Source organism: Spodoptera frugiperda, chromosome 4 (genome assembly GCF_023101765.2).
Source record: "Spodoptera frugiperda isolate SF20-4 chromosome 4, AGI-APGP_CSIRO_Sfru_2.0, whole genome shotgun sequence".
NCBI lineage: Eukaryota > Metazoa > Arthropoda > Insecta > Lepidoptera > Noctuidae > Spodoptera > Spodoptera frugiperda.
The window spans coordinates 993,019-1,019,622 of NC_064215.1; the positions used below are offsets into that span (position 1 = coordinate 993,019).

General features: G+C 34.9%; 1 protein-coding gene across 4 annotated transcripts in view; it reads left to right on the forward strand.

Annotated features, from left to right (window-relative positions):
* Nucleotides 1-26,604, forward strand: part of LOC118272556 (uncharacterized) — a 216,507-nt gene that overhangs the window by 166,421 nt on the left and 23,482 nt on the right. The gene's annotated exons all lie outside the window — the stretch shown is intronic.

The following is a 26,604-nucleotide window of genomic DNA, read 5'->3' on the forward strand; positions in this document are numbered from 1 at the left end:
TAAAATATTCGTTTGTACAGTTATCGAGTGAATGGGTCGGAGTTTCCAATATATTGATGTGTGTTGCACGTACTTGCACAACAAACTGTTTTCATTGGATCCGCTGAACAAACTCGACCGGCTGGTGCATGGAACACGTTCACTAAAGTACACAAATTCGTATGATGTAACTCCGATAAAAGATACGCGCCTTTGTATATTGTAAAGTAATTATTATATTTTGTTTTATCGTGGCAAAATTTGTTTATGTGTGACAGTTAAGAAATCGTTAACGTAAATAACTCGTTTCACAGGGCTTGTCATGGCTGTCCCACGTTTAGTTTATAAACGTGGGACAACTTTACCATTAACCAACAACACTTAAATTCCTAACCCTCAAAAGGCCGGCAACGCACTTACAACGTCTCTGGTGAGGCGATTCCTTACCATCAGGTAATCCATCTGCTCGTTTACCAGCTTATACCATAAAAACTAGGAAACGTTCTATATTTCTGCAAGTGATGTCATACAATATTTAAAATCAATGTATATGTAATGTAAGTTATCATATCAAGAAAAAAATGTGAAATACTTATCCATAATATTAATTAATCTACTTGACAGATGTGTATTTAAATTACCATTTAAATTGAAATTTAAATACATATTTATAAACGACAAACCAGAAAAAACAAGTTAAAATCCCTACCTAATATGAAAACATGACCACAGCTTCTTTTGTAAAGTCCATTAAACTTGTGTCGCAGAATATTGTATTAAATTATGTTAATCTGTGGCACGGCGTTATGGCGGCGTAAATATTGTAACTCTGAACAAAGACGGGGTATTGTGCTAGTCAAATTCACCGAGGCTTGGTACAAGGGTTGGCAGCTACATACAGGACGTTTTGTTGACCGTGTTAAAAGTATTATAATAGTATAAAGAATTAATGAGCTGAATGAAAACCATTTTACATGTTAACCTACGATTTTGTTCTATGCTAATAAAGGGTTACTAAAAAAGGCTTGGTTTTTTTCTGGTTTAATAAAACTTTTTTGGTAAAGGGGGACTATGAAAATAGTTCCGCTTTATCAAACTGGTATCCCCTTTATCATCTTTACCACCTGGTAATAACCTGATTTAAAAATGGACTTCTACAGACTCAGAGATATATCCCTAAAATTACGAAATAGTCGTACACAAACATACATACAGGTCAAACTGAAAACCTCCTTTTTGAAGTCGGCTAATGATCGTTACCAAAAAATTTTTCTAATTCAAATTCAATCCATTTACTGTAAACATAGGTAGGTAGTAAAAAATAGTAAAGTAAAGAATCTTATAAATATAAAAAATATATAATGAAAATCGTTCCTCCATCCCTCTAACTTGAATAACCTGTAGTAATAAAATGTTATCATCACTCTCCAGCTTTTAAAATATTTCAATGCAAAATTCCTTCACACTATTTCGTATAAACACAGTTTCATGTTTTTACCCGACTGCGCCAGAAGGAGGGTTATAAATTATTTAAAATGCATTATAAAACTGACAATATCACGAAATACTTATATATTTTTCAAGAAGTTTAGTTTAAATTCAATCCTCTTTTACGAGTGGTAGCCCTGAATGTTGACAGTAATCGTTTCAAGGACATTGCACGCAGACAATGGGAGCGCTGAACCATCGCATCGAAGATCACAGGAACCTTCATCCGAGTGATCTTAAAATAAACTCAGTTAGACAAAACATTTGCTTATGTAATAGTAGTGACACTGTTATCGATACGGTTATATACAATGTGATAAGGGTGGGACTTCTAACCCGTTAAGGCTGAGTACTACATCTAATTTTATCGCCAAAAAATAATAATTTGGGGCTTGAACCCCTACTTACAGTACAAGTAAAGGGTCAGTTTAGGTGCTACGTTACGCTAAGTAACTTTCAGTTATGATTGAGAAGTAATTCTATCGCCTTTTACATTAAAAAAGCGATAGAACGCTTATTTTGTAAAATCTCCGCTAAAAAGCAGATTTCAAAGAATTTTAGACAATACGAGTAGCAATCAATAGAGCTCTGACCCAAAACGAAGCATCGACATAAATCCAAAATAGGCTGGCGAAGGTCCTCCTCCTAAATTAGCAAACCAGACACGAAGCGACGAATTTAGCCAAACTTTATATAATCTGGATTTAGTGTATTAACCAAGAAGTCGGCTGAACACGCGCGATTGATCGAAACCCAAACCGCATAGATTTAGAGGCTAATATCGCTTGAGTCCGCGATTTAACGAAGTTACTCATGCAATATGCGATACATATTCATAGGATGCGGAGTTTGGTATCTGTTCATAGAAGTAAGCGGTTAACCAGTAAACCTGTCACTTTGGATAAATGTAGTTTAAACACCAGTAAAACGATAGAATTCGATGTATGATATTGACACTGACATTCGACAAATGATGCCAATCTAGTGTCAAGCTCATACATAGACATTTCTATTCCCTGTGTAGAGCTAATGTTACATGTCTGGAGCTTATTCCCAACAGACACAATACGTTCGACATGACAGAATAGACTCAATACTACTACCTACAGTTGCTACGAAACGACTACGCCGTAGCAGGTCGCCTATTTGCTACGCGTTGCTGCTACGCGTTCGTATTACTTGTTAAACATTAAAAGTTACACTGTGACTTTAATTTTATCATGTTTCGACCTCATTGAACTTGTATATTTATGTAAAGTAACACGTCATCGCAACTGCTCATCGCTTGTATAAACCAAATCCCAAACAGATAACGCAAGTCAGTAATTAGTGAGGCGGCAAGTTTGTTTACTTTTAAAGTTGAGTTCAGCGACGGCAAGCACTTGACACTTCCACCGCCATCATATGTAGATTACACGTTCAGGACGTTGACTAATGCGGTTACTTACATTAACTTATTTAACTTGTAAACTTGTAATGAACACGAGAGCGCCATTAGGAAAATTGTGTCGAGTTCCAATTGACTGCGGTTAGAATATTGATTACATTTCGAATTATAAGCGCCTACGTAATTGGTTAAGGGTTGGTGGTTGCTTAACGTTGTGTGTATTGCTACAAGTGCCACTTCCTCGGAACCCGTGTTTACTTGAGAAATATCTCAGAGAAGACATTAATCATGTCAATGTCTGTTCTTCGAAATCTTTAATTATGAACTTCTAGCGTCTACCAGCGAGTTTGCCCGTATTCGTAAGGTACGTACGGTAACATATTAATATACAGGGTGACTTTGAATTCGACGTATTCCTCTCGGGAGGTGATAATACAACTAATTTCCTACAAAATTAGCCCTGAGGTCCTTGGGCGGAAAGTGGCTAGTTTCTGAGATATTCAACATTTTTGGTTTTGGTAAAAAAATCCCGAATTGATTACAAAAACATCAATAACTAAAAAAATACTGGTTGGATTTTAGTAGTTTTAGTTTTAATCAGTTGCCAATACATCAGTTATCATTTATAAATACTAATAATGGCACAAATATCATTCGTTTTAAAATAGCAAGTAATTTCCTATCAAATTTTGTTTTGTGTCACTAATTTGGTCGATAGAAAACTAGATTTATTTCAAAAAAAATATATGACACTAAGCGTACAAACTATTAGAAAAACTTCCTTGGTTTATTAGCTACCCAGAAACATAAAATTATTTACAACATTCTCAAAAATAAATGAATTAATTGATGATAAGTAGAGTGTAAAGAGAAAAGGGCAATTTCAAAAACATCTTTATTTGCAAACATTTGTTCAAAGTAACCTTCCCTACGACGAATACATGCCCGAACACGCTTTCTTATCTCTATGACGGTCACTCTTGGACTGAATATGCGTCTAATTTCGTCATTATCTTCAAATACGTTTTGGAGAAGAATTTCGATACATGGCCTATTCCGTCTGTATAAACAAGGGACTTCATGTAAAAATCAACCGGCGTTAGGTTCTGGTCATTGTGCATGCCATGTAGTCATGTAGTGGGACCGCCCTGTCAATATAACACTTGGGAACCGAGACATCCTACCATTGCCGCACAGTAGTTCGATAGTGCACTAAACAATCGTCGTGTTCGAATAAACTCATAATCTTGTTTCTAAATTTAAATATAAAACAATGACCCTAGCTCATTCCTTAAAAAATTATCTTAATTCTCACCATTTAAATTATTGGGTAAAAAGTAGAGCCCAATCAAGTCATTATTAATGATACCTATCCAAACATTTGAATCAAAATCGTATCCGTGGACCTGTTGGTTTTGCTTTTTTAGATTTCGTTGACTTATAATGGATATTGTGATAGTTTGATCAGAGCACTATCGATCTACTGTGCGGCAATGGTAGATTGTCTCGGTTCCCACGTGTTATATTGACAGTGCGGTCCCACTACATGACTACATAGCATGCACAATGACCAGAGCCTAACGCCGGTTGATTTTTACACAAAGTCCCTTGTTTATACAGACGGAATAGGCCGTGTATCGAAATTCTTCTCCAAAACATATTTGAAGATAATGATGAAATTAGACGCGTATTCAGTCCAAGAGTTACCGTCATAGAGATAAAAAAGCGTGTTCGGGCATGTATTCGTCGTAGGGAAGGTTACTTTGAACAAATGTTTGCAAATAAAGATGTTTTTGAAATTGCCCTTTTCTCTTTACACTCTACTTATCATCAATTAATTCATTTATTTTTGAGAATGTTGTAAATAATTTTATGTTTCTGGGTAGCTAATAAACCAAGGAAGTTTTTCTAATAGTTTGTACGCTTAGTGTCATATATTTTTTTTGAAATAAATCTAGTTTTCTATCGACCAAATTAGTGACACAAAACAAAATTTGATAGGAAATTACTTGCTATTTTAAAACGAATGATATTTGTGCCATTATTAGTATTTATAAATGATAACTGATGTATTGGCAACTGATTAAAACTAAAATAACTAAAATCCAACCAGTATTTTTTTATTTATTGATGTTTTTGTAATCAATTCGGGATATTTTTACCAAAACCAAAAATGTTGAATATCTCAGAAACTAGCCACTTTCCGCCCAAGGACCTCAGGGCTAATTTTGTAGGAAATTAGTTGTATTATCACCTCCCGAGAGGAATACGTCGAATTCAAAGTCACCCTGTATATAACGATTATGTAATACGATTCTCTACACTATCAAAATTGAACATAGCCACCCTATATACAGTTTTTGACAATTGATTTCCACATTACATCTCCCCGGAGTCTAGTAACCGCACAACTACATCAAGAGCACTAACTGCGGTATATAAACTGGCTGAATAACACATAACACAGTGTAGACACGTCCTATCTTCTCGTAAATCGCTTTTTGATGTTCATGTCGAAGCGACGTCACATTATACTTTATCTATGAAGCGTTCCAATACTAGAGGTATAGAAAGTGGGGTAGTGAACTGGTGACAAATCGGGGCACGCCATTAGAACCAGTTCGACCGACAAGTCGTGTGTCCATTCCTTTGGAACTTGAAAAGTGATGATATTTTATTTTCCATTTATGTCAATATACTTGTTAACTATTTGTTTTAGAGTTTAGTTATCATCGTATTACCTAGCCACAGGAAGTCAACTATTGAACATAAGCTTCCCGTAATGACTTCTATATCAGCTGGTTGGAAGCAATCTGCATCCAGCAGTTTCACAATTTAGTGAATATCTCAGTAAAGTTTACTAGCACTACTTAACCTACTATCTAAGGTTGTCCATCATTGGAGGTCGGTGCAACAATTTATTTTTATTGTCCTCTATAACATTTTATTACACTTTTGAACTTAAAACTATTTATTGTGTATAAAATTCTTAACTTTCTTTACAAACAAAATTTACATAAACACATTAAATGTAAAATTGAAGAGAACATAAAAACTATTGGTTTTTCAACATTCGTTTACTTTACATGAGAAGCCTTAACCTCTAAACCATCATACCGTGATCAAACAAGAGAGGCTTTTAAAAGTCGAAGGGTCAGTTAAGCACTCGACTTCAAAGGCGTTCAACGAGATAATTGAGTGGCTTCTTAAGTTCGACTGTTCATAAAATTCGTGTTCAAATGTCAACTGCTTTTGAACGGGTCATTTCCAATAAGTGACCGATAGAAACTTATTGATATGACTATTTTTGTCCTATTAATACTTTTGTAAATAGTTCAAGTTTTGTTTGTTTTATCATTATTCAAACTATACGTTTTTTAACTGACATGGTGACTATTAGTAATATCATTAGAACATAAAATAAACCGCCATGATCATGGTGCTTGCAACAGTGCCGAAATATCGGAAACTTACAGAAATTAATAAACATGGTAACGTTTTAAGTTCTAATGAAATATCATTATTATCATGAATAATAATTCAATCAACCACGGATGGAGCTGTAGCTGGGTACGGAAACACTCTTTGTGTGATCTACAAATTGTTGTTCCGGGTCCGGGTGTCATGTTTATATGAATTTATACATATGTTTGTCAATTCACCCACGACAATGGTAAAAGTCCTGAAGAGAGGCAAAAATTTTAAAAAGCCCAGATGATTAATGAGACTATGTTTCAGTCGAATTTAACTAGAAATTATTATTTAATTATATACTCGTACTAGACGTTGATAACGTTACGTAACAAACACAGGTGTTTGTATACATAAACCCGAAATATAACTTCAATATATTCCACATTCATCTCTTTACCCACCGAGGTTCAAACACATCATTCATTCACACAATATAAAGATATTTTCTTACATACAAGGGGAAATTCATATCACTTTCCTGAATTTCAGTCGTAGATACCTTTTACGTTGGTAACGTGATTCCTTAAGCTGAAATTAAATTTGCTGAAAGATCCGTCAGTAAGGGACATAACTTCGATCCGAGTCGGAACAAATATTGTATGATACAGACGTTTGTTCCGGGATGGGGAAGCGAGGCCATGGTGTCAGGTAAATACATTTCTATATTACATTTTCCTTATATTTTTCTGCTATGAAGGTCCAAAATTAGTAATAAATTACTTTTCTTTTTTTATTTTTCAATATTTTTTGTAACCACTGCCCCTGAAAGAGGTTAGTATTTTTTTAATGTCAACATTTATTTATTAATCTCTTTTTATAATTTGCGTAGCTAGGCTGTTTTTTAAAAATATACATAATTATTGTACATACAAAGTTTTATCTATGTATAACCAAACACGTGTAGTACGGTAAAAACCACGTATACCCACGTTAAGCCTTACAGACATGTTGCTATCTACAAAAAGCGTCATTTGTCTGTCGGTCATCACATCACATCGTGTCGCGTCGCGTCGCGCTGCGTCGTGTCGTGTCGACGCAAACTGTCTCCAGATACGCGATGGAAGCATCAGATACCAAGTGACGGATTTATTACTTCAACTAAAGTAACATGCTTTTAACAGCGATCGAGGACGCGCGATAAGCCTTGTTAAAAAGTAGACGAGGACCATCGAAGATCACAATGTCTGGTCTGACGGGAATAAGTCTCTAGAATACTTTGATTCTTTGTCATTTTTCTCATGATTCTCTTTGATAGTTTGCGTCTTGTAATTTGTTTAACTTAGCTATTTAGGATTAAAAATATATCTTTGATTTAGGATTAGGCTATAGGATTTTCTGTTATATCGTGGGTGCATTTACAATTACATACAAGTTCACATAGAGATCACAGCCGCTTGCCTAGCCTAAACAACAATTTGTGGATTATATGAAGAATTTCTCCGTACGGGAATTGAAACCGCTACGCGTTGCGGGGCAGTCGTGTAGTCAAAGCTTAGTTTTTTAAATCTTTGTTTAATAAATAGCTGAAGTATCTGTCTATGTGTAAACTATTCGTTGTTATTTTATTACCCTGATTACTTAGTATCATATGGAACTTTTTGATAAATTAAGCACGAGAACGCAGACACGTTTAATTCAGTTTTTAACAGTCTGTCTGTGAATGTGTTTAGTACGTGAGTTCATTATGGTTATAAAGTCAATAAAAACATCGTAAAACTTCACCATTTACTACAATAACCTACACTTTGGGCTAATCTATTGTACTTGTAGAAACACAAGTATCAAACGTTAACCTCTGAGTTTGTTTCGACATTCCTTTTCAGAGTAGTCCGTTAAGAAATGCCGACTTCATCTAATTTTTTTTTCTATAATAATTTTGGACGTGTAAAAGTGCTCTTTTGTAGCCTATTTACAGAAAAATAAATTCATTTCATTTCATAACCCAAAGTTCATAGACATATAATAAAACTAAGACATGTCATATCTAGCAAAAGGTACACACAAGTCTGTCCGTCCGTCACCACTTCACTCCAATCTCCCGGGAGTCGATAGCTCCACTCAAAGTGATCATGATGGATTTATTACTTCGGCTGAAGAAACTTTATCCTGCTGCTGTCGCGGATATTGCGACCTCATCCATACGTTTCTAGTGTGTCAGTTTTTGTTCCAATGTTTCAAATGTAGTGTCAACGTTGAATGTCTAGTTGATCTCGGTGAATCATTGTGTTTTATTTTATAAGATCAGTTACTGTGTTCGCAATAGAAAAGGCTCAATTCTGTTAAGAAAGGAACAATTCTCGCTTGGATCCTTCCAAGAGTGTTATCTATATTTCATTTTTTGAGTCTATATAAGTCTATAATGTTACAACCTTTTTATAGAATAAACCAGTAAACGAGCAGACGGATCACCTGATGATAAGCAATCGCCGCCGCCCATGGCTGTAATAGCAATATAATACCTTAACATGCAAATAAAGATTTTGAGTTTTGAGTTTTTATAACAATAGGTTCCTATTTTTAACAAACCCATAGACGAATAAATACTTAATTTACAAACTTTTATTTTTAATTGGATTTCGTTAGACATGGTTGACGTAATAGTTAGGTTGACCCAGTACATTACGAAGGCATCATCCACAGTGCTAATATTTAATATCAGACATTTACAACATATAAGTATTAAACTAGAAAATACTATTCTTCGACTTGACTGTCTATATAAACATGTATAGTCGTTAACCTATTACAACCGTTAGTCAAAGTCACCTTCACAATAAATAGACAAATATCGAAGAACTATTCATATAACATAACAAGCAATTTTGTCAATAGTATGAGAGCCGAATATAAAATGTAATAGGTGTAGCAGTATATCATAGTGGCCTACATCAGCAATAACCTACAAATCTTTGATATATGACGCTAAACGATTACGTTTGCGTTATAATATAAGTACGACTATTTCCCTAAAGGTCCATTCGTACCGAGACGCGACGCGATGATACTGTATTAGGCCAGTGAAGCGGCTGGATGTATCGCATGAAATGTATATCTTGTTGTACTGAAATTATATTTTTTTACCCCTACACTAAGATTTTCTCCTGTATTGTGGGTGCGTTTACAAACATACAAGTTCACATACACATGACACCCAGACCCGAAACAACAATTTGTGGATCACACAAAGAGTTGCTCCGTGCGGGAATCGAACCCGCTACACGTTGCGCGGCAGCCGGTCGCTCAGCCATCGTACCAACGGTGCAATCAAATATATCGAAATAGTTGTATTTTATGTCGCTCTTTTAAAATGTCCTCGCAGCGTCGCGTCGCATCGCGTCTCAGTGTGAACGAACCCTAAAGGAGTTCGGATTGAACTTGTTTTGCAAAATCACGTACCTAGTCGACTTCGTATCTTCAAGTATGTTACGTCACCGATTTCTTCAACATCTCGAATATTCCTTGATATAGTTCTATTTAAACCTTTGGAATGTCTAACATGATTAGCAAAAATAGGTCTTAAGTACACATATTTAAGTTTTACACTTCCCTAACATTCGATGAACAAGAGTTTTATAATGTATCTTGAATTCTAAAACGTATGCTCTTTTTACAGTTCAAAAGCTAACCAAAGTACGTAATCAAATGTCATCTCCGATCTTCGAGCGATTGGTTATCGATAAAATTAGTGCTCCGATGCTCGATGCTATCGAGTCAATGGCTGAAGTTTTAACTAGCGGTCGACCCGGCGACCAGACTATCTGTGGCCTACCTAACTACAAGCCGTACCTAAACAAACTATGTTCGGTATATAGTGTACACTACAAGCCAATAAATATTGCACATCGAACTTTGGAAAGAGACAAGTCGCAGCAAATACTGTTCATAATTTTATGAGCCGCTAAAACTATCTAACTATACAGTGCAGTGCAGCCAGGGAATGCAATCTGCTGGCTCCTATTTTTCATGACATTAAATTCCATTAAAAAAGCTTTTGACTGATAATTGTAATTAGTCACTTTTACCATGTTATCAACATCTCCAATATTTGTATCATTTTCTCTTGTTCTTGTTATAATTTTAAGCTGTTCATGCTATTAATATATATTGCTAAATTAAGGAAACTATAGGTCTGTTTATGTAATGTTTAGATTTAGAATATGAAAACTGTGTGACCGTTTGTTTTCTGATAATTGAATAAATAAAAATGACAAATACAACCCGGGTCTTTTCAAGGACAGAGTGAATAGGTTTCTAAGTCTGTGTGCTCCATCTCCGGCCACATCTTCGTCGTTCTAGCAGAAAGGGTTGTGGGCCAAACACAGACTTATTAAAGCTTAACGCTGAAAAAAAACTAGTCCAGCTTCTGCCAATTTTTTTGTACAAATACATGATTGAAATATCGTACAAAATACTCTTTTTCAAAACCTATTTCTAATATTTATCGCCGTGTACTGTACAATGCTCGACTTGTACAATGGGTAATGATAAGCAAACACTAGTTAATATTGATTGCTTCGTCAATATACTAACTAATTGGGAACGTTCAAACTGGGACAATTTGGTTTAGCAATTGTAAAATTGGTATAAACAAGGCGCTAAGCCTAACGGTGCTTTTCCACCAGAGATGTGCTATACTACGTTGCTGTGGATGCATTTGGTTGTTTGAATTGTCCCTAGATCTGTCTATCAATGAAGTTAGGTCAAATACAAAGTCATAGTTTTTTATTTTATTTTACCAGTGATTAGGTACATAGATGTGTCAAGCTCATGGGAGTTCGCACTGGTTCACCAATCACAGCTGTTTGACATAGACACCACTTTTGGGAACAAGTGACATGATATTACTTATGTACGATACAATGATAAAGCAAAAGATATACTTCAACAAAACAGAATACAGAATGTTCGATGAATTGCAAAATACAATTTCATAGTGATCAATTGGAAAGCGGAAAATTCTCACTTTCAACATTTGAGCACAAAGAAAACATAAATATGCATGTAATGTACATAATATTAACGAACGGTAAATAAAATATGCAAATACACAGAGAATTTTACAAAAGTATTCCCTATAAGAGATGAACCAACCCAGATAATAAAATCATGTTTAAATACAGCTGTATTTAACGCAGCTGTATTTTGTATTTAATACAGCTGTATTTTCACTGTTCATTTAATTCGTTGAGCAAATGTCTGCGAACGCTGGGTGATTGCAAACGAATTAATGTTTTTATGAAATTATTATGTCAGATATATTCTGTGTTGTTTTTTATCTTGGAACTTGAGTACATGTGTACTGATACGTGAATGTGTGAACTTATATCTCTAATTCTTTGTCTCAGAGGCTTTCGATTACATTTATTTTAACTGCCAAATTGCATATTATTTTCATTAACGTAAGAAATGACCGATATATTCAATTTTGACATTTTATGAACGTCAAAACGTTCATAAAATTGTTATAAACATTTTATATATATTTAAACCATTTGCAACTAATTGCTTTAATATTTAAAAATGTAAAAAATATTCCGTACAACAAAATAATACGAAACAACAAAAACAGTCTCATTTTCACACAAGTAAAATACATTGTTCGTACTTTAGTTCTTATTTTACAACTAGATGGCATTGGCATCGAATTAGATGCCGCTATGGTTTCGTTACCGGCGTACATATATAAAGACGCAGCGCTCCGTCGTTCAGTCAGCCTGAATCACCCGCTGGGTATAGGCCTCCCCTTTATAGGGCTATAAATCATCATCATATTATTTTTGAATAAGCTATTCGCGCCACTTGATAGTGGTCGGTAGCTTTAAGATTTACATGAAAATTAATCAAAATAGTAAAATAATTATACAAGTAAACCTTAATCATAAGTAACCAAAAGTATGTGAAGTTTCCGTTATTTGATAATTTTATATATTTTTATTCAAACAAAAAATAGTTTTAGTACATCGTAAGTTCCATGTTTCATTTCACATATGAGAGTGGTCTAAATACTAATACTTTTCACGTATCGCACATATCACACTCAGACACAATACAAGTTATGGAACAAACCAATAAATTATTTAATATTATTTCGAGGAAACTGAAGTGTGACACGTGTAGCCCGCAGTTGGTTATCTAACCACGTCGCCAAACTAGGTGTCAGCTAACTTTTTAACTTAAATACATTAAACCTAACTTACTTCTACGTCCCAACAAACCACAGGTTGCTATCGATTCCGGGACAAAAGTGGTACTTTTGGAAATACACAAAACTAGTTACATTTAGGTTAAACATTTACTTAGTAAAACAAATACAGTAACTGTGGGAAAACAGGTGAAGTCGCGGTGCATTGTATGATTAACCTACATCCGCGGAACATCTGGGTTAACTAAAATAATGGAATGAATGCGTGTTGCGAAACTAAAACGGGCTAAGAGTTTGTTCAAGTATAACTGTATTTGTAGCAAACATATAAACATGGTAGCATTCCTTTTGTTCTTGAAATTAAATTATTTAAATTATAAACACTAAAGAGAAATTATTGTGTAAATAATATCCACTATCTTTTTGTAATTACTAAATGAATTCAACATATAATAGCAACAGTACCTGTTTTCTTAAATAGGACATTGTTCCTAACTCTCTGCAACCAGATAAAATAAACAGTCTGATAGTAGCAAAGTAGGTTTTATCTGAGCCGGGAATCAAACCCAACAACCACACTCAAACAACAAAATCAATAACTAAGTTTTACATCTAAACATATCATACACCAAAAGTGTACCAAGTACCACTTAACTAGTGAAGGGCGTGATAGAGCAGCTATCGACATCGATACGGTGACTCAATAGAGGCGAGCGAGCAGATGTCGAATGTCCGCCTATATCCGCATGTCTGATCTGATACTGACGACCAGTTAATCGCATTACTCTCGTGTCCGGACTAACTGCGGGTATTTTGCTCGTATTGTACCCCTCAAAGAAGTTGCTTAATGTCGGAGTAAATGGATTACGTGTTGTTATTTCACTTCGTGTGTAGTTTTGGGGAAGTTCGTTGTTAGTTTTATTGTTAAGTATGAGAATTTTGGTTTGATTATCGGATCGATTGGAAGGTGCTTTACTTTTTTGTATATTTGAAAATATGTAAAGCACGGGCCTGGAATCACATGAGTGCCTCTATTCTGGACTTTATTATAGAGAACCAGAAATAAACAACACGTTTTAAAATCATGAACAGGCATAGCAATTTTTATTTTTTATGATATAAGCCTGTAAATAAGCAGACGGATCACCTGATATGTAAGAAATTGCCGCCGCCTGTGTACACCCGAAACACTGGAATCGTTACAAGCGCGTTGCTGGCCTTTTGGGGTTAGGAATTTAAAGGTTGTTGGGAAATCGGGGATTGCGAAGGGAGGTAATTGGGACCCCGGTTCCGGTAACCTCACTTACACAACGAAACACAACACAAGCGTTGATTCACGTTTATCCCATTCGTGACGAAGCATGGCTCTCCCACACTTGAAACTTAACATAAAAATTTAACAAACTCATAACTCTTTAAACAAAATAAATTTAATATCCAATAAAATAATTAAAATCTAGCAAAACTTACAAGTTGATCTGACATCGATAAATCTACCCATTTACTTAGCATGCAGACAGTGGCTGTCGACCGTCGGGACAGACTCGATAAAGATACAATAGTAACTAAGCACATCCCTATTAGCAAATAAACTGATTGGGGATCATTTATTTTGTAGTACTAATGTACTTGTTTATTTATGTAATTTATTTGAGTCACATAAAATTTACACTGTCGCATATAAAGTGGATAGACGACCTAATAAAGATCGCAGGCAATTCAGCGTGAATGTATGTCGCTTCCAACCAGCCGATCTGGATGTAAAAGGGATGACGGGGTATGAAAATTAAAAATCTATGTAGTCCGTCAGTTAGGTAATGAAAAATATTTTACATACATACATACATACATAACGTCACGCCTTTTTATCCCCGAAGGGATAGGCAGAGGTGCACATTACGGCACGTAATGCCGCTATACAATGTACACCCACTTTTCACCATTTCTGTTATAAGTCCCATGTAATAGGGGGTGAGCCTATTGCCATATACTGGACACAATTCCAGACTCCGTGCTACTACTGAGAAAAATATTTTAATTAAAATGAAAAATATTTTATTGAAATTTAATTAAAGGACCCAATTTGTTTGTCGTGTAAGAAACCAATACTAATATACAAAACGAATTATTAACATTATTCTTGTGTCTTTTTTTCAATCAAATCCTAACCACTAAAAAATCACCCGTTATATAAACGCATTATTTCCTAGTCTTAAATGCTACACAGAACTCAGTCTCCTTTAAAATCGATAGCATATTAAACTTGATGGTAATTCTGATATTAAACATACTTTAAAATATGCTATGTACTCAAATAGCGATAGCCACAGGCTTTTAAAATAACTAAAGTTAAATATTTCATCGTTTTCATTCAAAATATTTCCTGGATATTAATTACTTTTGTTGACCAACAGCTTTCGGGAATACGTATTTCAATACAACACGAACGAATGTTCTCGAATAAAAGGATAAATAAACGGCAATCATTGATTCTTTATCTATTTGTCGAGCAGACAAACATTGTCGACATATCGGGGGAGATACGAGCGAATAATAAATCACATCCGGACCGCATCCACTCGTATCCGAATCGGATCCGACTCGATTATGAATGCCGTTTGGACTCGGTAGAATATCGATTATTGGTCTCGATGTGATGAACTTTGAACAGCTCTTTTTTGTTGATAAGCCGAATTGCTCTTTGTGGATTGGTTTAATTGGTTTTGTTAACTTTTGCTAACTGCTAGATTTAGCTGATTGGGCTAAACCATTAGTGTTTCAATGCTAGTGGTGCTCTCAAGTACTAGAATTAAGGAACTTTATATAACTAAAATATAAATCTTCTTATATCTATATCGGCACTAAAACAGAACATTCGAATCCGCTCCATTAAGTTTAATAAACGTACTGAAGACAGAAGAATAAAACATACAAAGTCTTATCTATTTCTACTTGGCAATGTGCCAACTTGGGCCCATATCCTACCGGGTCCCTAGGCTGTCGGGTCCCAGGCCCCGTCGTGTGAACATGTGGAACCTTGAGATAGTGGTGTGTCGTAAATCACCTCCTTGCCGCTTTATATCTGTATTCTGGAACCGTATTAACTAAACGAGTACGCATTCTGATTGTCAATTATTATGAACCAGGTTATTGGAAGTAAAGGCGATCGATGTTTTACTGGAGAAAAATGACCATCAGATGTTTGGGAAACTTCGTATTGGTATTTGAAAAATATCTCGTTAAAAGATATTGTTTTTCTCCTTTCTGGTGAAAATAAGAGAAAATAAAGATGGTTTTTATACTATATTTTTGATATCTCCAATTTCTTCAGATAATGCTTGATATGATCTGTGACCAAGTGAAAGTTGAAGAATCAATTGAAACCGTTTAGTTTAGTTTGGTTTTAAGTAATGTACATGCATATTTGATAGTTTTGACTTGACTACTATCAGACATATTCTAAACTGAAATACTATTTATTCTATAACCTAGTAGTACCTATGCAATTTTCTAAACAAACATATCAATTAGCGAGAAGACCCGAAGGGTTCCGAAGTTTGCCGAGTGGATCCTTCTTCTGTAAGATAGATAACAAGACGCTGTGTGGACGTACAAGGAGCTGAGATAAATCTATCCGGAGGAATTCTTCCTCGGCCCGTACCGACACTTTGAAAAACTTTCCTTTAAAGACAGCTTTGTTTATCTAAGCCAATGGAATGTTCGAGAAATGTCTGGATTAAAGAGCGACTTTGTTTAGACAAGTAATAGATTTCTGCAGTGTTTTCATTCGTTCTGTTTTTTTAGTTGATTTTTTTTAATTTGAAGTTGCAATAGTTTGTTGTTCTTGTAGCTTATGTTTGTTACCGATACCGTTATCGAGCCTTCCAGTCAGTATTTGTAGAATCTTTTCAACAACCCAGTGACTAGTGAATAGAGGTCAAAATAATATTTTACCTAATAAAGAATATCACGCGCCGCTGCTTCGTGACATTCATTAAATTTTACTGATGGGCAGACTGACGGACAATTATTATTTTCAAAGACGTCTAGTTGTTATACCTAAAAAATAATGAATTGAAGTATCATTCATTAGATCGTTATAATTTTAGTAGTCTGAAACAGTTACATCACTAATAGAGTTATTAAAACTGATACTATTGTATCTTTTACTAAATAAATTACAATCACTATAATTATTAATTAATTATATTCCATGTTAAATGGATTTCCCAAAAAAGTAATGTTAACATTGTCCATTTACATATTAAGTAACATGGAGAAACAAACATGGACTTGGACGTATCTCATGAATAATTTCAATCGTCTGGCACGGATGAGTCGACAGTACACACGGGTACACGTCAAGCTATACAAAACCAATATAAACTGACCGTGAAATGTGCGGAAAGATCATCAAAAGCGAGACCAAGTTATACTGGTTTTAGTGTACCTATTAAATAGCCCGAGAACTAGGCAAGTCACGAAAGTACCGATACGCCTAGTTACACCCAAGAGGAGACAAACTGATGACGTCACGATACTCTAAGGTCACACACTCTGTCAGTATTAATGATGGTCTTGTTGTGATAGGTTCTGATATTTGCACTTAAAGTTTTTGCAAGCATTTCAATACTAGCTTCTGCCCGCCCCTTCTTACTCGCAATTCTGTTTTTTGCCGTAAGATATTTGCGAAATTCTTCTCTGTGAAAGTCTCCTGGTTCTAAGCTAATTCCATGCCCAACGCCAATTCTTATATGTTTTAAAGGAGGTAGTGATACCTCCTTCGAAATACGTGTAATAAGTATGAAACTGCGTTAACCTCATTGTTATAACAATAAGGCACAACCATAAATGCCCGTATACGTTTGCAAGAAATAACGTTAAAATTATTACCTTAATTTGAAACGCTTAACACGATAACATAAGAATGCAGGCTTCATATCAAGTTACTAAACAAATCTAAACGAAACACTAACATTCAGTTATATTATTCAATCCACTATAAACACTAAAAATAATCCACTTCTGCCTCAAACAATAATTATACTAACAGAGTTATCGCTACAACTGAATATAAAACAATTACAAAATGGCCGCTCGGAATATAAACATGTTACGCAAATATATCGGTATTTCAATCCCTAAAACGAATAACGTTTTGCTTGGAATTTATTTAACACAATTATTTATTTACCATTTTCATTTTCACAAGTTTATTACGTCTGTGCCAGATCACGTTCTTAAAAAACGTACCTAAAAGCGACATCAACGGTTTTAGGTTTAGCCGCCATTTTGTGTCGTGTGCCGCGCGTATAAAAACATTTTGCAATAAATGTCCATTTTATGGCGCGAAATAAAATACACGTCATGAATATGGCTGCAAATTATGATGGCGGGACTTTAAACCTTTCGTACGGTTGGCTTTTTGGAGATTCAGCACTGACGCGGGAATATAACGGGTTGTTTTCTTTTAATAGGTATGAGTGTTTGAAATAAGTAGTTCGCTCTGCTTTTTCTTCGAATTGAAGTACCTGCAAACGTGCAGGTAATATTCATATCTCATGTATGCAAACATTGTAATACTTAACCTCGCTTTTATCTGCATAACTCTAGTTAAAAGGTCAAAAACAAGATTAAGCTGTTAATCACGAATGAATAATCCCCAATAAACAGTTGTAACTTGCAAAAGGGTAACAAAAAACTTGTGTTCGTTTCTAACACAAGATATCAAATCTCCACGCCTTAAAAGCTGTACCTATCTACATAATATAATACTCCATACCTCCGCTTCTATACAAACTGTAGTACTCAATTCCCAGCAAAGTGAAATCGAGTCAATATTCTAAATCGAGCCGCCAAACACAGGTACGGAGCGAAGAGGCTGTTTATCGAGCCGACTCGAGCCGACGCGAGCCGCCTCGAGCGAGCTCGAGCCTGTCGAGAATCTCCTGCCACCGGCGGCGGCGGGTCGAAACCGATAGCTCCAGTTTACTTTCCGATTTACGTAATGTGTTGAATTGGGTGAAACATTTTACGCATTATGATAATTTTGTTGCTCTTTTGTGTTCAATGTCAACAGATGAGATTCTTTTACCTATATACTTTACTTGAGTTAGTCAATCAAATGATACTTTTTCAACATTTTCCGAAAATTAGGATTAAGGTTTTGTTGGTTCATGAAAAAAGGCTCAACAGAGACTTGATAGATATATCCAAATCTCTGTTAGTCTGTAATCGCATTAATGACCAACTGATCCAATGAAGACAATAAATAAACAAAAGCAGAAACAATAAAACACAAATAACCCAACAAATTAATACTTTAACGCTGAACCAATAAAGTACAAAATGTGTTCCCCGACAAACGAATACAATTTGCTATGAACAACAACCCGTATCAAATATCTCATTCCATATGCACGGGTCTAATCCATGTGACCTTTCGAATATTGTCGGCGCACGGTAAACACAACGGATCTGTTCTTTATTACGATAACAATATAAAGTTATTTTAATTAATTACGTGGTACCCCGATTAGTTCGAGATTAACGTAAGCCGCTGTAATTAAATTTTACTTTGTTGAACAAACGTGCAATGAAAACCGGCTGATACTTTGTTTGTTTACGTGTGAATGGATAGTTTGTTCTGTTGTTGATTTAATCAATATGTGGCTGGCTAGTGTTGGCGGAAACTAGTTTCGTGTTATGTGGGAAAATAGTTTAAAACGTAGAAATGAAACGGTAACAGAATTATTGACTAACTGTCGATTTACTAACAATACAATACATTTTTAGTTTTTATTCCGCTTGTAGCGTCTACAAGCTCACCATCCCGCCCGCAATTAAATGCTTACAGCAGAGAGGCAACACAAAGCACACACACGACACGCAACAAATTCTACTAACAAAGAGGGTTTGAAGAGGGTGGTGCTGCACACCGCAAGCTGAAAATACATCCACAAGCGGAATAAAATCTAAAAATTTATTGTATTGTTAGTGTAACATGGATATCTGCAAAGTAACGCCTATATAACTGTCGATTCAGATAACCGATCTGAATCGAAAATCTTTAGTTTTTTTTAGGTTTGATAGGGTTTCTGTCAAAAATTAAGATGAATCCAATGACTTTTCCCGCCCTTAACAAAACGATATCTTTAGTGTCAGACTAAAGTTTATCTAGACTACCAAAACTACCCCGTATTCCTTCTCTTTATTTTCGTACCTGCATACCAAATAACTTGGCTGAGTTCTACAATGGAAGTAATATACAACACGAGGTGTTGTACCTAGTGATGTATTACACGTACATACGTACAATTACAACATAACTCTGTTTGTCTGTACGTTGAAATTAGGGTGCTTTTCCAGAGATCTGCTACGTAGCTATGCTACGGAGATGTAGTATCGATTTGTGAAACTATGTAACCGTATCCACTGATTCTAAGCTATGTTTCTGTCAAGTAAAATGAAGATCAATCCGCCGCAAAGTAATTTTGGATTAATCTGATCATTATTGAAATTGGCAGTAAATAAACAAATGGATTGACTCGCTGAATCTATAGATACAGTAGCTATTATCCATAGTACACTAACTGACTTTTTGAATATCCGATATTTAAACTCTAATCTTACTTTATTTTTTTGACATTAGTTCTATAGAATTCCTGGCAAAAAGCCAAGCCCATCCACAGGAACGTAGCATAGCAACGATTTTGGAAAAGCACCCTAATGCTCACACTGCCAGCGAATGCATTTCCTGAACATTAGAAACGTTACAAGATAAAATACTTCGCTTTATTACATTTGTAGCTGCTAGCTGAAATATTGTTTCATGTGAATTTCGTGCGGAAAATATGTCTTAGGAATATTATTATTCTCTTACAGTTATGAAAATGATACGAGTACTAATTAAAAGCCAAACCAAAGTAAAGCTACTAACTGCCTATTTCAATAATTTAATATAATCTTAGTCCGAGGCACTCTATCTAGGGAACTATTTACACGAAATTAAATATTGACTGTTCCTGTCTCAATACATTTATGAAGTAATGTAGTGTATGCTCACAAAAACATTAATTTATTTAAAAAGTATGATATACATAATATAAACACTAGAAGTAAAAACAAATATATTGTTCCCACTACTAGACTTAAGAAGTAATAAGTGGTTCATTCAGATGTCAATGCATACGCTTTTACAATAAAATTCCCAGCGATATTCAAAGTATTGAGCCTGAATAAATTTAAAAATGTTATTAAAGAAAAACTGTATAGTAAAGCTTTTTATAAAATTAAAGACTACTTAGATGATAGTCAGGCTTGGGAGTGAGCCGCTATACTATGTACCAGGTCGATGTAAACATGTTTGTAACACGCGCATTTTTATACAATTTGACATGATATACATTATATCATTGATCTTTTTTATTTACATATTATTTTTAAAATTGTTAGTTTACCGTGCGAGAGTTTGCCTAGTCATTTCATTTTTAGTTAATATTCTGACAGTGTGAGCATTTGTGTGGCCTACCCAAATGTTCTTTTGGTTGGTATTGTTCGTCGGATCATTCAGCAACAGCCGTCAGCTGAGCTAATTGTAAACTGACACATGCGTGCTGCCATCTGAACAGGTCCGCTCAAACTGCTGTGGTTCTTTCCTCAAAAGACCACTACAGAATAAACTTGCACGGTTCTCCGACATCTCTAATTGATATTGTCTGGACTTTAAAAGAGACTATGACCTCTGAGTTTGTTTCGGCTTTTCTTCTCAGAGTAGTCGGATAGGAAATGCCGGCCTCATCTAGCTATTTGAAATATTGACGTGTAAAAGTGTTATCTTATAATCTATTTACAGAAATAAAGCTCATTTATCATTTCCTCATTTAATAACCGATATAAATCCAAAATCTTTGGATCGATCTTCATTATTAAAAGAAATTCTATAGAACTAATGTCACTCAATGAAATCGGCAGTAAATGCTGTTATCCGCAGTATTAGTCGCGTTTTTAAAAGTAATAAGCCTTTTAACTATCTGCAGGAACAAAACTCATAGATACCCAAAAAATATATCCTCGTTTCAAAGGTAGATAAACAGATACACTTTCATATTTAAGCATGATATTAGTAAAATTAAAATGCTAAGTGCTATACTTACATTATATTAGTTGCAAATTTTATTCTACCATTATTTTATATTTTTAAACAAGAACAACTAACAAAACAAAAGCGAAAGGTAGCGCTACAAAAATGTAATTAGAAAATTGAGAAGAAATAACACGTTTTTCATAAAACGAAACTAAAAAAAAACGTAAAACAGCGCTAGTTTCAACGCCAACGAAACGTAAAACGTTTTAGTTATTTTGTTGGTTGTCGCGTGTTCAACTTTTAATAGCTTTTATATTTAATTTTTAATCGTTTCTCCACTGTTTTCCTAACATCGGTAAATATTTGTGCAATTTACAGAGTAAAGCCGTATTTAGTTTATTAGTTTATTGGTTTTAAATTTATCGTTGTGATAACTATGATTTAAAACGTTAGAAATTCATTTTCATATCTCTAGGTCTACCGTTTAATAATAATAACAAAATTGAATTCTTTCTGCTTTCTTATAAATAGTGAATTTAGCCAACAATACCCTTCTTACAATCGGGTGAAAAGAGTAATTTCAATTACTATACTGCCTCGACAGGTCTGCACTGCTATTTATTTAGTATGCAGACTACACATTTTTTAAGGGGAAAAAATCATCCAATGACTTCTACCGCCTTGGGCGAGGCAAATGTCAGACTCTTTCTAACTCAAAGCGACCCCGTTCCCACTCCGGCCTTTCGAGCCGGTAAACCCGCTGGGTAGTCCGCAGCTCCGGATCAGAAATCAGCCCTACTGGGCTCCATCTGTGGTGGACTGATGGCTAGCTATTGTTAGACTAACTTTTGAATGAAGCCATAATATGGCCATATCTTTCGTAACCATTACTGTAGTCAACCACTTTTCTGAGTCATTCCTTGTACCTTCATACCAAATTGAGCAGACTGAACGTATACTTCTTTAATTATTTACTTGTTCCACACAAATAACACACATACAAAATATGTATTTCACAACGCTGTCGCACCACAAATGCATTTTTGATGTGTACCTCCATTTTATCATTTGCATGCCTCGACACGTGCGCGTCATGTTGGCAGCATTGTGGAATATTAACTCTGCTTGTTATGTTGGTACAATGTACGAAGACGGTAATCTTCTCTGTTTGCAAAGTGTCCATGTGTTTGAGGTCAACTCCATCTTGTTTCTATTTATGTGTTGAAAGCTATAATGGAAGGAATACATTATATCAGATGATTTAATACATAGACTACATGAATTATGTCTCCTCTTCTGTCTCTTTGCTAGTTGTTTTCAAATGTTTAAAAAGTCGTCAAAATTTATTTTTTTGATTTTGATTAAAGGTACTTTTACCTCACTTTTAGATTTTCTTTCATCATAGAATCGTTTAAACACTAGCAGGACTTTCGTCAACACTTTCATGAATATTTTCTCAAGAACATACTTATTAACACTACAGAAAATGTACTCTAACAAAACCGCACACTACAGACGAAATCGCAAATGGAGAAATAAAGATTTATATCGGGACGGCTGCAAGCCGGCAGATGTCGCCACCCGCGCCGTATCGCCTGACATTGAGCCCGGCCTTTCACGGAGAATGTGGACTCAGCATTTCCTATCTAGTAGACCCATGATATATGCGATGAGCTTAAACTGTTTATTTTATGTCGACTTCGGCCATTTTCGGCTATCTTCGGCTTTATTTCGCGGCGAATAAAATAACCGGTTCGAACTGGTTACTGCTGGCTAAAGCTGCTTTCTTTTGTTGTTATTCTCGGTTCTCGTAAAGACAAAACTGCATTTTATGTTCGGATTCTTTAACCGAAGATGTATCAGTTCGATTCCCAAGACGTTCCAACTTTTATTACGTTCTTCAAGTTTAGGGTACTTCGCTTCGAAGAATTCTGAGAAAAATACTGGATTCATAGTTGATTATGTAAGACACTGTTTTTGTAGACTATATTGTGAATTCGTTTTACTCGATATCCCATGTGAATTGTGAAGTAATAGAAGTTTGTGGCCAAGTTATGTAAGTACACTTAACTATCAAGAATTTATAGGCCACTTACTTCTGCCAGCAGCTTCGCCCGTTGGATAAAGGTATCCTATCACCCAAGTCAGCTCATACCCTGTCTGTATACCAAATTTCATCAAAATCCGTTCAATAGTTTTAGCACGATTGGCAAACTCAGCCTACCTTCATACACAAAGACTTCAGTTATGTACGAATATGTAGTAATGTTAAACAACTATGTATATCTACAACTTAAACTATGTTATCGTAAATACGTCAGTGTATCCATATTAAAATGGTTTTATTACATTTATTTGCGGCAAACCAAAACTCCGGCATGAAATTGAAATACATTTATAATATTTTCTAGTCTGTTGGAGGCACGGTTCAGCCGGTCGTTCATAGCGGATTATATTGAAATTAATGTATATTAATGTATTTTGTATTATGTACCTAGGTACTTAGATACTGCTTGCAAATATAATTGGAAATACAGTATGCTCTGTCATGCAAACGGATAGAATTTTGTAGATAAGTTCGTCCAATATGTTGTTAAATACCATGTAATCTATATATCTATATACTTATCTATATATATATATACTTATAATAAATCTGTAGAGAGGTCAATTCTGTACATGAAATATATTTCCAAAATAACTATCAGCGGGTGATTAGTGATCGATACTGACGCCAAAAATGCAATCAGAAAATTTTTTGTCTGTCTGTCTGTCGGTCTGCCTGTCTGTCTGTCTGTCTGTATGTTCTTTACAAAAACAAAAACTACTCGACCGATTTCAACGAAACTTGGTACCATTGTTCTTCTTACTCCTGGGCAGGTTATAGTATACTTTTCATCACGCTACGATCGATGTTGGGAAAACAGGAGATTTTACTCCATTTTTTAAACTTCCCTCGCGTGATCAGCCTTAATGGTTAAAGCTACACAGAAATAATGTATGACGGAAATGTTCTCCTTAAAATTGTTTAAAAAATATTCCACGACAGCAAATGTCTATCTTCTATGGTTGACTCACAATAACACGTATAACTCCCGATAGCTTAGCAGTTCGGAGCTTTCTGATTATATTTGTCTACTCTTACGTTTATAACACTCTCATTCATTCATTCATTCATATTATAATAAATCTGTAGAAGGGTCAATTCTGTACATTGAAAATATTGAAAGAATAAATAGCAGGGGGTGTTACTGGATCGATACCAAACCCAAATATGTGATTTTTTTTTGTCTGTCTGTGTGTCTTGTTCAGGCATCACATGAAAACTAACGGTTCGATTTCGATGAAACTTGGTATAATTATACCTTATTATCCTGGGCATAAAATAGGATACATTTTATCCTGAAAAAATACGTAAAAAAAAAACAGTTTTATTCTACAGAACGCGAGCTCAACAGCAGTAGCTCAATAGAGGGATCTCCTTAATTATTATGGGACTCGCCGTATTTGGGTTCAATAGATATTTATAAGATGTCATTGTCAGAGTTACTCAAAATGGAGAAATAAAACTTCCACGCGAAGACCGACATCCGCGCGGACGGAGTCGCGGGCGGAAGCTAGTAGATAATATAGTGTCAACATACGATACATTTTAGTCAATTTAAAGAAATATGTACTAACACTAATGACTAAACCATCAAGGGAGTCCAACAATAGTTATATAGAAAACGTTATAACTATCCAAAATGCAACAGCAACGTCTTAGGATCGTTTTAGAAACATCTTAGCAACGACTCTTTCTACAACATATCATCTAAATACAGTTCAAGTATAAACAATACGGTCAAATGATCACCAATAATAAACACACACCCCTAACTCCCAAACAAAAGCCAAACCCTTACCCTTATAAATAGCACCTCCTGAACTTATAATTTGTAAAAGTGACTCCTCCACAATAGTCGTGGTAAAAGCCCGCTAATTGATATTTTCATGGAAACAACATTCACGTAACCGGAATTACGTAAGAGCCTATTATCGTTCAGCCGTCTGTAACTGCCGCCATTACCCGTAATACATGAGTTATGGCCAAAATTTCACATTTATGGTTTCTTGAGAGGAAACTTATGTCTGACATTTGTCTATGTGTCAGCTGAGGATATCTTGTTTTGGTTTGGCTATAGATTATACTTACTTTGATATCAACAGCCATTAATTCAAGCTAATGTCGGAAGTACCTGTGATGTTTTCAATGAAATTCTCACCCTAATGCCCGATGATACAGTCTAATTTTGAATCATCAATACAGCGGCATGAAATAAGCCAAGTTTTCATGGGTACTTCACTTCTGTCGACTGTACGTAGGATGATATAATGCTGTAATATTTTAAGCCTTTATTAATTCTACCTTTTAGCGGGAGTTGCTCTGTTTGTACTGGAAATAATTTTGAAATTACAACGTAATATCAGATTTAAAAGAGGTTTTATTTCACGGTCTAGTATTAATTACAAAATAGTATTAAATATTACATTGTTTTAAAATTATCTTTGCATATAAATATACGTATACATTTCATAATTATATTTTACGTATGTCATAAGTTAATTTACTTTTTTATAATCTAACTAAGCTTAACTATCTGTATCAAAAGTTCATTTACATAGTAAATCTCAATCTTAATTAGTCTACAGACTGATCTTTCACAACTTCTTAAAAGTAACAAGAATAACAAGACTTCTTTTGGAATTCAATACCATTTCATCAATTGAATGAAATCTTTGAGATAAGAACCTACTTACAGGAGAACTTAATGCAATACATTTCAAAAGTATACATGTTCTTTAAAAAGAAGCCATTGAAAGCATTTTAAAGATATTTCTCTGACCTTGGGTATTTCTGAATAGATTTTAAGTCATTTTAATTTAAGTTGTTACACATTTGTTAGAGACTAAGCAACAGTGTTATCTGATAAACTTGAACCTTTTACACGGTGATCTCCAATCTCCAACCCACTTGCCCATCGTGGAAATCGTAACACACCTTTAGGG